This window comes from Brienomyrus brachyistius, chromosome 6, assembly GCF_023856365.1.
Source record: "Brienomyrus brachyistius isolate T26 chromosome 6, BBRACH_0.4, whole genome shotgun sequence".
NCBI lineage: Eukaryota > Metazoa > Chordata > Actinopteri > Osteoglossiformes > Mormyridae > Brienomyrus > Brienomyrus brachyistius.
This window is the reverse complement of record NC_064538.1, coordinates 5,763,350-5,773,444: the sequence shown is the minus strand read 5'-3', so window position 1 is coordinate 5,773,444 and position 10,095 is coordinate 5,763,350. Positions and strand designations below refer to the sequence as shown.

The following is a 10,095-nucleotide window of genomic DNA, read 5'->3' as shown; positions in this document are numbered from 1 at the left end:
CCAGTGTGTGGGATCCTTGTCCATATGGAAATCTTTCTAATTCGACTGTAATGACCATGCGGCCATTCCATGATGTATATTCAGGAGGGCAGGGAACATGTGATCATGTCTTTCTACATGCTGTTCAGCAAGGTTACGCCCCCCCCCCCCCCCCGCCGCCCGCCAACCCCCCCAAGACTCCACAAACTCGCCCGTCCAGCGGGATCCACGTTTTCATCGATATCGATGGATTTTTCCTTTTCGTTTTCAGCTAATTGGGGCCAGATCATGGTGGGGGGGTGGGGGGGGGGTGGTATACTGTAGTTGATTTATTCGACTCATTTACAAGTTCCTGTCTGCTCTGCATGAAATCGGGAGTTTGGTACAAATGTATTCCAGGGAGACAGCTGTTAGGAGGCATGGATTTTTCCGGATTTGTTTGTGTTCAACTTTACAAAAACATGCCGGTGTCATTGCCTCTGTGGAGTTTTGGCTAATTGAAACAGATTATGTGAAATTTTGGATGCAGGGTAATAGCTAATAGACTTAGAGAATTAACGTAGATTTGTTTACCTATAATATGCCATGAGTTTGATCACAATACTCTTTAGTAGACTCTCCTACATTTTGGCAGTGGTGTCCAACCCAGTCCGTGGTCCCCACTCATCCAGTCCATGTTTCGTTTCCAGTTCTACTTCTGTCTGCCTGATCCAGTTAATCAAGAACTTTTTTGTCGACAAGTAAAATCAGTAAAACCGTGTACTGGATGGAGACTGGACTGAGAATCACTGCATTAGGAGATTTGAGCTCTCGTAACCATATGTGCATGTTAAGCTTTGCGTCTCGCAGCGACTCTGCTGGCAAGACCTGTTCTTTGGAGCCGAACATCTTCGTCTTCACTGTCACTGAGTCTCAGAGGTGGGAATGCATCCCCGGAAGGCGCCACAGCCTCCGCGAGCCGGGAAAGGGTGCGGGAGCATCTGGCCAACACCTCGTTCTCACCAGTCGGAGGCTCGCTGCGTCCATCCGCCCGCTGCTTCGCCGTGAGCCCAAATTGGACACGTTTTCACAGTTTTATTTTAACTCGGGAGAGCCGCGGCGTCAGGCACAAGCTGTCTCTCACCTGCTAGCATATAGTCATGAAACTGCTCCTCGCTGGATGTGAAGAAAAAGTACAGCAACCCTTTATGACATAATCAAGCAGGTATTTAATGACCTCATCTAATGCTCTTCATCTCGAGCACATCGTGGTGTGTTTGTCCAAAGCATGCCGGTTGTCCTGGGAGCTTTGGTGGGATTAGACCCTAGCATGTGGGACAATATGACATCATCTGGACACAGTATTCAACAAGCCTCCTTAAAGGAGATGCCAACACAAGATCTTCCATGGAATTCCCTGTCTTAACCCTGCCTCCTAAAAACGCCGCACACATACACACACGTGTTTGTATTAATATCTTTGTGGGGACCATCCATTCAGTTCTATGGGCAAAACCCTAATCAACCTTAACTTCTACCCAGCCCCAACCATAAATAACCTAACAAAAAAAAAAAAAAAATTTAGTTTTTTGATTGCATTCACAGATTTTTAGAAAGTTGAGTTTCCTCTTGTGGAAACCAGGAAAATTGTCCCCACAACATCAAAATGACAGGTTTTTATCACATAGTGGGGATGTTCCATAATATTTACATAACCTACACACACACACACATCATTGGGTCTGTTTATGTTCATGGTTGTATTTCACTATTAGAAGTAGTGAGTATATTTGGGGAAAATTTCTTCTGGAAACATCTACTTAGGAAAAGCTCATTGCTGAGCTTATTTCTTACCCTTAAATGTATAATTTAAAAGCATGCGGGGCTGTGTGTTTGTCAACCATGAAGAAATGACTCCTTCATCCATTAAGCCGCACTAGAGGAGGGTTCGCAGCCCCCAGTGCTCCGCCATCCGTAAAGAAGAGTAGTTAATTTCTAAAATACAACTCAAACTTAGTATCCATCTGCACTTTAATGCAGCTCTTCAATGCATGCCATTTGACACACACACCAAGGCCCCCCTTCATCTATATAATTAAATTGGTTTCCAAACAGACTCTTGAACATCTAATGGTACTCCAACAAGATTTATTTACAGGCAGCAAAATAAAAAGGAAATTGAATCACACACCAGATTTACATACTGATGTCTGATTGGTTTGTGAATGGTTCTCGAGCAGAGAGCCACTTAAGAAAGCACAAAGGGGTATATCATTTTTTTTCCAGAATAAAGTGCTCCGTGTGGCATTATTTTATACGGACATATTGAGTTCTTCAACTAATTAACTTTCTTCAAGGGCACTGTATAGAGTTCCTCTGGCTCAGCCTCTGCCTTAAATCTCTGACTAATGGTGGGTGGAGCTAGAGAGGCAGCTCGAATTAAAGGGACCCTGCCGCGTTTTGGGACGCCGCCCCCACGTCTGAAGGCTGGACTCTGCAGGGCCGTCCGGCCCAGCGAAACAGTCACACCGTCACTGCACAGCCTCACCCGCATGCAGCCACAGGCTCGCCAAAGTGCCCGGGGGGAAGCCCAGCGCATCGCATCTGCGCACGACTTTCTGCGTGGCTGACATCCTTCAAAGCGCCCGTCCGAAGGATTATCCGGACACGCAGATTCGTGTGCCAGCGAGAGAAAGAACGCGAAACCGAGCGGTCTGCTCACTGCGCTTAAGACGACACTGTAATTTAACCACCCAGCCACTTGATCCCTCCCTTAATCCCCCAGCCCTCTACAGCTGACACGGTGCGTGGAATACTGCCAACATATGATCCAGGCTGTAAGCAGAACGTCAAAGTCAGAATCACAGCAGACGGTCTCAGTAAGTAAATAAACAGGCAAGCTGTACTGGGGATTGTAACACGACTGCCCGCCTGCGCCAGGGCTCTGCGTGCACTGTGAAGAAGTAAGGATCGGGGGTGGGGGGAAAGGAGCCCCCCCCCCCCCCCCGCTCCCCACCAGCATAGGGTGGCGTGACCCATCTCGTCCAGGGAGAAGCAGACTCATTCCAAGACACCCATCCCCCGGCAGAGCGCCTATAAACGTCGTGACGATGTTTCCTAGGAATCTCCCAGCGTGACTTGTTCAAACCCATCCTCAAAAGCCAGACCAAGGGGGGGGCCCGGGGGGGATATTTTGGTTCTGCGTGCTTCACGAGTAAATAAACCTTCCAAGGCATGAGAAATATAAACTCTGTACCTTTTCAATTCACGCACACGTACACAAACATCGCCTGCCACCTGCATGCGTCCCAGGTCACATCTCGCCATCCCCTAAAAAGGGTCACGGTCCCCATTGAAGAGTCCCCTAAAATGCTCTGCGGGCGTTTCAGAAGACAAGACCCCAGTGTGTTCATTCTCCCTCTCCAGCTGGGGATGTTCTGTAGTGCTATTCCACGCACAGCCAATGTTAGCACTGCGTTTTCATTACGGCCCGCTGTGTACACTCTCCTCCACTGCTATTACAGACGGGGTTTAATTACAGCATGTTCCTACACAAAAAAAAAAGGGAAGAGGAGATTTAAACAAACAAATAAATAAATAAATGCAAAAATCAAGAGGAAATCACAGGTTCTGCGTCTCCTGCGGAGAGGGATAAAAAGACACGTTCTGAAAGGCATGTGACTCCTTGTGGGGGGGCTACCAAGTGTTTCTCACATCACACCTGAGTGGGATCATGCTTTATTGAGATGCGGTACAATTAAACCACTGGCCTCCACAAATGAGAATGCTGCTCAAAAAGGGCTCTTCCTCCAACTTTTTGTCTTTTCACCCGGGGATGGGGGGGGGGTGTACTTTCCCTCATTAACAAGGGAAATATAAAATGATCAGAAAAGCAGCATTTCTTGTTGTCTTGACCCCATTTCTTAGACCTCCAGCCCCAGGTGCAACACAGGTAAGCAGTGCAATAGCTTCAATAAAGCAATTTCCTCCTTATTGCAACAAGACGCAAAGCATCGCTTGAGTAGCCGACTTTGGGTCAATTGCCTGCGAGAGCCAGGCAGACGTCTCGCTATACCCTCCAGGTCGGGTGGGCTCAGGTGACCCCCTCCCCCGACTCGCTAATGGAAGTTCTAATGTGCTACACCTACTGAGAAGTAAACTGTGCACCTCGTCAGGCTAGCTTAATCAAAAACTGCCCAAGAGTCTCTCATTAGTTACGCTTTGTCATAATTCAATTTTTTTTATCCACTGTATTTTTCATGCAGTAATATTCTGATTATAATGGACACACACACACAATTCTTACAAGCACGCATAAATCATGTTTTGAAAAAGGTGCCTCTCATTTCCAGGGTGGGAGAACGCTCATTTGAATTCCAGAGCCGGCATCCCGAATCTGCATCCAAATGGGGAATGAAATATTTATGTTGTAAAATGATGGCACTCTTCATTGTCAATTTACTTGGACATAAAAGAGCATTAGCAGCCAGGATGCATTCTGACACAGGCAAGCCAGAACAGGCTCGGCCAATGGGGTGTTGTGATCCTGTCATTGCCCTAGCAGGAATGGAGGGGCCCCCACTGGCAGTTGACTGAGGGCCTATGACACTCCCTGGACAGTGCTGTGAAACAGGCATTCTTCTCTCAAGAACAGAAGAATAACTAGGAGCCCGATAATGATCTTTGTTAAAAGGAAAGCCTGCAAATGGCTGTCCGAGGGGACGCTTCTCTCCCAGGGGCCCCTGGGGTCAACACACAACAGCTTTCATTTGGTGAACCGGGCTGGTGGAAGAGCCAGGCCTCCTGTAGCAAACTGCCAGGTTTTGCTTAAGGTAGGAGCGGCTCACCAGAAACAGGAAAATTAATGAAAACAGCTCTCGCACAGCACAACTCTCCTCACCCACTCCATTGATGGTCCTTTCGGATCCTTTTTTAGGATTCTCGGAAAGACCTGTCGCAGAAGAACAGCACAAGCAGAAGGGACATGGTGGTAGAGGGAAGGCTAATATTACTCTGCAATTCAAGCCTTGTGTGTTTTTTTTTGCACCCCTGTGTGTTAACAGAGTTGATTCGGCTTGCGGAAGGTTCTCCATAAGCTCCTCTTTGTGTGTCTTGAAAGAGAATGCATTCTTCACCAGACGTGTCAAGGCAGATCCTCCTCTTTAAAACTGCCTCTTAGGAAGGGGGTGTTGACATTCCTTTTCCCTCTTCTAGCTGTCGGTGTGGCTAGGAGCTCTCGTAAGAACCAGCCTCCGAATTAGCACCTCTGTGATCCTGTTTGCCGGGCCGCCCACTCCTCACCTCCATGGAGAATGACCCTGTTGAAAATGCAAGTCTGCTATAGTCTTCAACAGCTAGCAGAACGTTTTCTTCCCCTTTGTTGACAAGCAAATAATGCCCCCATTCTGTGTTTTCACTACCTGACCTTCCCTTCAGTGCAAACCGTCAGGTCAACATTTGTTATTCATTATATGCACATTGTTTCACGGGATGATTAAAACCATATTTTGCACCTCGGTGTAAAAAAAAAAATAAAAAAACACTCTTCTGTCCCTCTAGACCAATTATTATTGGACGTATCACCATTAAAATGGAAGTCAAGGGTTCGGATATCTTGTGGTTTGAGGAGATTAACGGCCGACCACGACATCATACTGCCAAAGGCAAAGAGAGGCAAACCGCAAAAGCGACGCATTTCAAGGTCAATCGGCACTGCAGAATGACCTTTGACAGGGACGGAGTGGGGGGGAGGGGTCCCAAGCTAAACAGATTCGATTCTCAGAAAGAAAAGCTGACGAGTGATTGGCCAGATCAGTCAACACTCTGTGAGACCTCCCTTCTTTGCACATCCGTGAGCTGAGTGGGCGGATGGCTGCTGGAACGAGTCCTGACGTTCAGCTGCCTTCGCAGCTTACCTAACACGAGGGACAGCGGCTTGGGAGCAGAACTCCTCTCAGTGACACGTTCCTCCACACCGCAGGAATCCTAGAGAGCATCAAGAGGCAGATACATGAGCTGGAGACAGACACTCCACATGGCCTTCTGGCAGCACCGTTGGCTTCGGACCCATTGCAAAGGCAGCACGCAGCCCAACCCCCCCCCCCCCAACCACAGACAGATTGTGTGGCACGGGCATGAATGTTGCAAGACATGTCAAGAACCGTCAAGAAGAGCTGACTGCTACAATCCAGTCCTTTTAAGGCAAGTCACAGAGGGGCCATCTCTCCTCACCAGCAAGGCCCACGTAAATTTCAGGTAGCTTGCGGTAAACAGGCTTCAAGTGGATAGGCTATCAGTCAGATATTAAACTCAACTTAACCCAACTTACCCCAATATTAGAGAACAGAGAAGGATGGGAATTTTGGATGTGATGTAAAGCATAGCATTTTCAGTTATCCAGTTCTTATAATATTCTTGCTTATTTGTTTGAAAAGTGAATAAAGATATCGTGATAAAATGTAAGACGGGGCAGTGTGGGGAGCGTCAGTGTGAAAGGACCTTTTTTCGGCGTGTCTCTGTGACACAGCAGATTCAGTATAAAAAAAAATAAAAAATCTGCCACTTCTAACGCAACCAGGTCCGAAAGTCGGCGTCACCCCTTCTCAGGACGGAGAACTACCTGATCTGCCTCTGCGTCAAACTACTGTCAGCCAACAGACAGGCAGAGGCCTCCAGGGGATACCGAAGCGGAGCCAATCAGAAGTCAAGAGGGCCTGGAGCCGGCAGCCCCAGAATGTCAGACACGCAGGGTCTGGCAGGTCGAGACGGGTCCTGCAAAGGCACCAGTCACTACCGTCGCCCTGCTGACAGGTAGCATTCTCATCCTGGGATGGATTTCAATTGGCCAATCTTGTAACAAAAGCCATCTGAAAGTCAGCTTATCTGCATTATGGCTGTGCGATATTATCTCTTTGATTATTATTATTATTATTATTATTACTCTTTTTATTTTTATTCCCTCAAGTTGCTTTCCAGCTCTCAGATTGCAGTGAGTGCAGTCTCTGCAGTGAGTCACACACCTGCTCTGACTCCCCACTGGCTGGCTGTGCATTACCCACCGCATGTAATTCATCACGGTGAATCACAGCTCTCATAGTGTCACTGGCCCCTAGCGCTCACATGTATGCAGTGACCACGCAGCCACTAGCCAGCCATTCACACCAGCAAAGAGGATTTCCACTTACACTCCGGTTGTAGCTGGGAGATGCAAGGACTGACTAATACACAGAGAAAAAGCATTTGACCAACATACAGAATCAGCTTCTTCAATTAAAATGACTAATATTTGAAATGGTGCTTTCTTCACGTTAGTCACTTACAGTACGGTTCCATTAAAATCATCTGATATTTGCAGTTAGTACAAAAGTATAGAAACATGAAAGTGTTCCCATAAAGTGCATAGTTATCTGAGAGCTGAGTTCACGGGGATTAGCGGCTGGCAACTAAAGGAAGCAAATAAAATCATTCTGGTGTGCAGATATGAGCTAATGAGGAATAAACATCTTTTGGAGAACAATCAGACCTGCACCTTCAGGTCCTTCTTTATCATCCCTTCTTAACTTAAGGCTTCCTTTAATTTTCAGTTTGGAGATTTGGCCAGGAGATAATTCACCCTGTAGGGTGTGGATCCTTTTTCAGGCAGGGAGGGGGGCGAGGTTTGCCTCAAATGCTGAAATGCCATTGGTCCGTGCCAGCAGGTCAAATAGCAATACTTGGGTCAGGTAGACAGATAAAGTCAGACTGACAGCAGAGGAGTTTGTAAGTACTACTCCTCACCTCCGTCATCCCCCGGCCGTCGTTTTTGGTTATTTTTGTCTCGAACGAAGGCAGACCTTCAGAGGCCGAGCAGAAGGCTTTTTTCCGTTCGCTTGCAAAGATTCCAACTGTGATTTCTTGCCTGTTTAACAACTTTTAAAACTTCTTAACCTTTTTGAAAGTTTTTGGTTGAGTTGTGCAGTGATCTTTGCAAGTGTTTCACTCCTGGATCTAACAGGGGAAAAAAGGTGAGTGACGAACCTTAATGTAAGGATGGTGACGGTCGTGAGAAGTTAGGGTATGCTGCGATTCTGAGCTTTAATCGCTCGCTTGATGTGCATTTAATTGTGGATCCCATCCAGCAAAAAAAAAAAAAATACAAGATCACATTTCATTTCTGGTGAGGTCAGGTGAGATTTCAAATAAATTTGGCTTTTTAATCACTCATCCCCGAAAAAATAAACACGTGGAAAATTAATCTCTCTCTGCATTCGACAAACGGCGTTTCATTACGAAGACAGATTACTGCGAACGAAGCGATGCATTTTAAAAGCGGCCTCGCAGGAGAATGTTCTACATTTGTCACGGTGTACAACAGGATCAGCGAGGAAGTGAGAGACTGTGTGCGATTCGCTTATGAATGTAAAAGTTCACATCTCGGGTATGGAAAGTGAAACATTAAGATTAGTAATGCATTGTTGGAACCAGCGCTCAGCCTAAGACGGCAGACTGTAACGGAGAAAATAACAGTAAGCATTTTTAGGTAGGAGGCATTTTTAAGTAGGAGGGAAGTAAACCTAATGGTGAGAAGATTAAAAGTCTCAGGGACGGGGTGGGGGGGGTGGAGAAAGCTCAGGTGATGGCGACAGCTTACAGAAAGGCAACACGCACATTTAAAGGCTACATTTTCGGGCCTGAACTTGTCTACCCCATCCCACAGGAGCCTGTAGGAGAGGACTGAAACGTGTCTCATCTCGTTCAGGGAACCACTCCCTGTTTCCAGGCCCAGTAATGTGTACAGTGAGGGGGAGGGGTTGGGGAGAAAGTTCCGGTAACATTTTGCGCTGATGAGCATTCCTGTTGCGGCAGGCTGCTCGCATGTATGTCCTTTCGGGTTAGCATTACCAGCGGGGACCTGTGTATTGATGACATGTGAATGTTAACAGGGAGTAACAGCTGGTGCCCCCCCACTGGTTGATGGGGGGGGGGGAGAAATGCTTATTGTTAATGCTTAATGTTTTTTTTTTTATTTTCGCACAGTGCTAAAATATATTGGCACTCTTCCTGCAGATTTGTTCCGTGTCGCTCCGGAAAGGTCCGCGGCTGGGTGGTCGCCTCCATCTCTCTGTGTGTCCTATCCTTCATTCCACCGGAGTCTGTGTCTTTCACTGATCAGATTTCAGTGGTGTGAAGTGTAAGAAACACAGGGCTGACACCTGGGGAGTGAGACGCCTGGAGGGGGACCGCTGCGTCCGAACGTCCTGCGAGGCCGGACACCATTCCGCACTGCGGCTCGCATCCCAGGCGTGTAACCAGTGTATGCGAGTGTCTGCCAAAATCTCCAGTGCTCAGTAACACCCAAAAGCATTGCACTGCCTCAAGCCTTATCCTCACAGCTGTTCAATAGGTAAAATCCATGCACATGCCCTTTAAGGGCAACATTCATTTTCAAATCATGCTGGAATATCACATCGATTTCCTGCCACCCCCCCCCCCCTCCCCCTCCCCCAAACAAATGACCATCCAGAAAAATCTAAGCTGATCCTTTTTTTCGTGCATTTTAGAGAAACACTAACCCAAACTCACAATCATAAACCCATTTGCAAATCAATAGCTGTTGGAGATTTTCTCCTTGAATAAGGGATAAGGGACTTTTTGGAGAACCAAACGTACCAGTTAAACATCACATTTTCATCCTCTCCCTTGCTTCCCATTTGTCCGCCCTTCTGTAAATCAGCCGTAAACGATCTTTGCCGGGCGATGAGCTCCCACACGGAGTCCGCGCTGACAGCGCCACTCACCTTGGTGGCTCAGAGTTTTTCCCAGGGAATCTTTCTGCCTTCAGTCCATCAGATCACGACTCACGAGAAGCCCAGAGGAAAACGAGGGACAAGAAAGGGACCAACCCTGAAGGCAGCAGGCCACACGCTGCCTGTCAAACCCTTATCCAGCCAATGACCCTGATCCTATCCCTTCCATAAACATCCAGAAAAAAAAATCGATGAAAGTGGGCATTTAGACAACATCATAATGGCTGCCTTTCATGCACAATGTTATGTTACACAAAGACACTAATGCCATCCTGTCAAGAAAGCACTAGTGGGAAAATGGCACTTTGCTGTAGAGAACATGTGACGTTTTCATTTTTCTTCAGTACTGAAT

At 47.1% G+C, this 10,095-nt stretch overlaps 1 long non-coding RNA gene across 1 annotated transcript; it reads left to right on the top strand.

The window, feature by feature from the left end:
* The first annotated feature begins 7,241 nt into the window (after window positions 1–7,241).
* LOC125744875 (uncharacterized) lies at window positions 7,242–9,632 on the top strand. Its single transcript, XR_007398508.1, has 2 exons — window positions 7,242–7,961; window positions 9,004–9,632. It is a non-coding gene; the product is annotated as an uncharacterized LOC125744875 (long non-coding RNA).
* The last annotated feature ends 463 nt before the right edge of the window (window positions 9,633–10,095 follow it).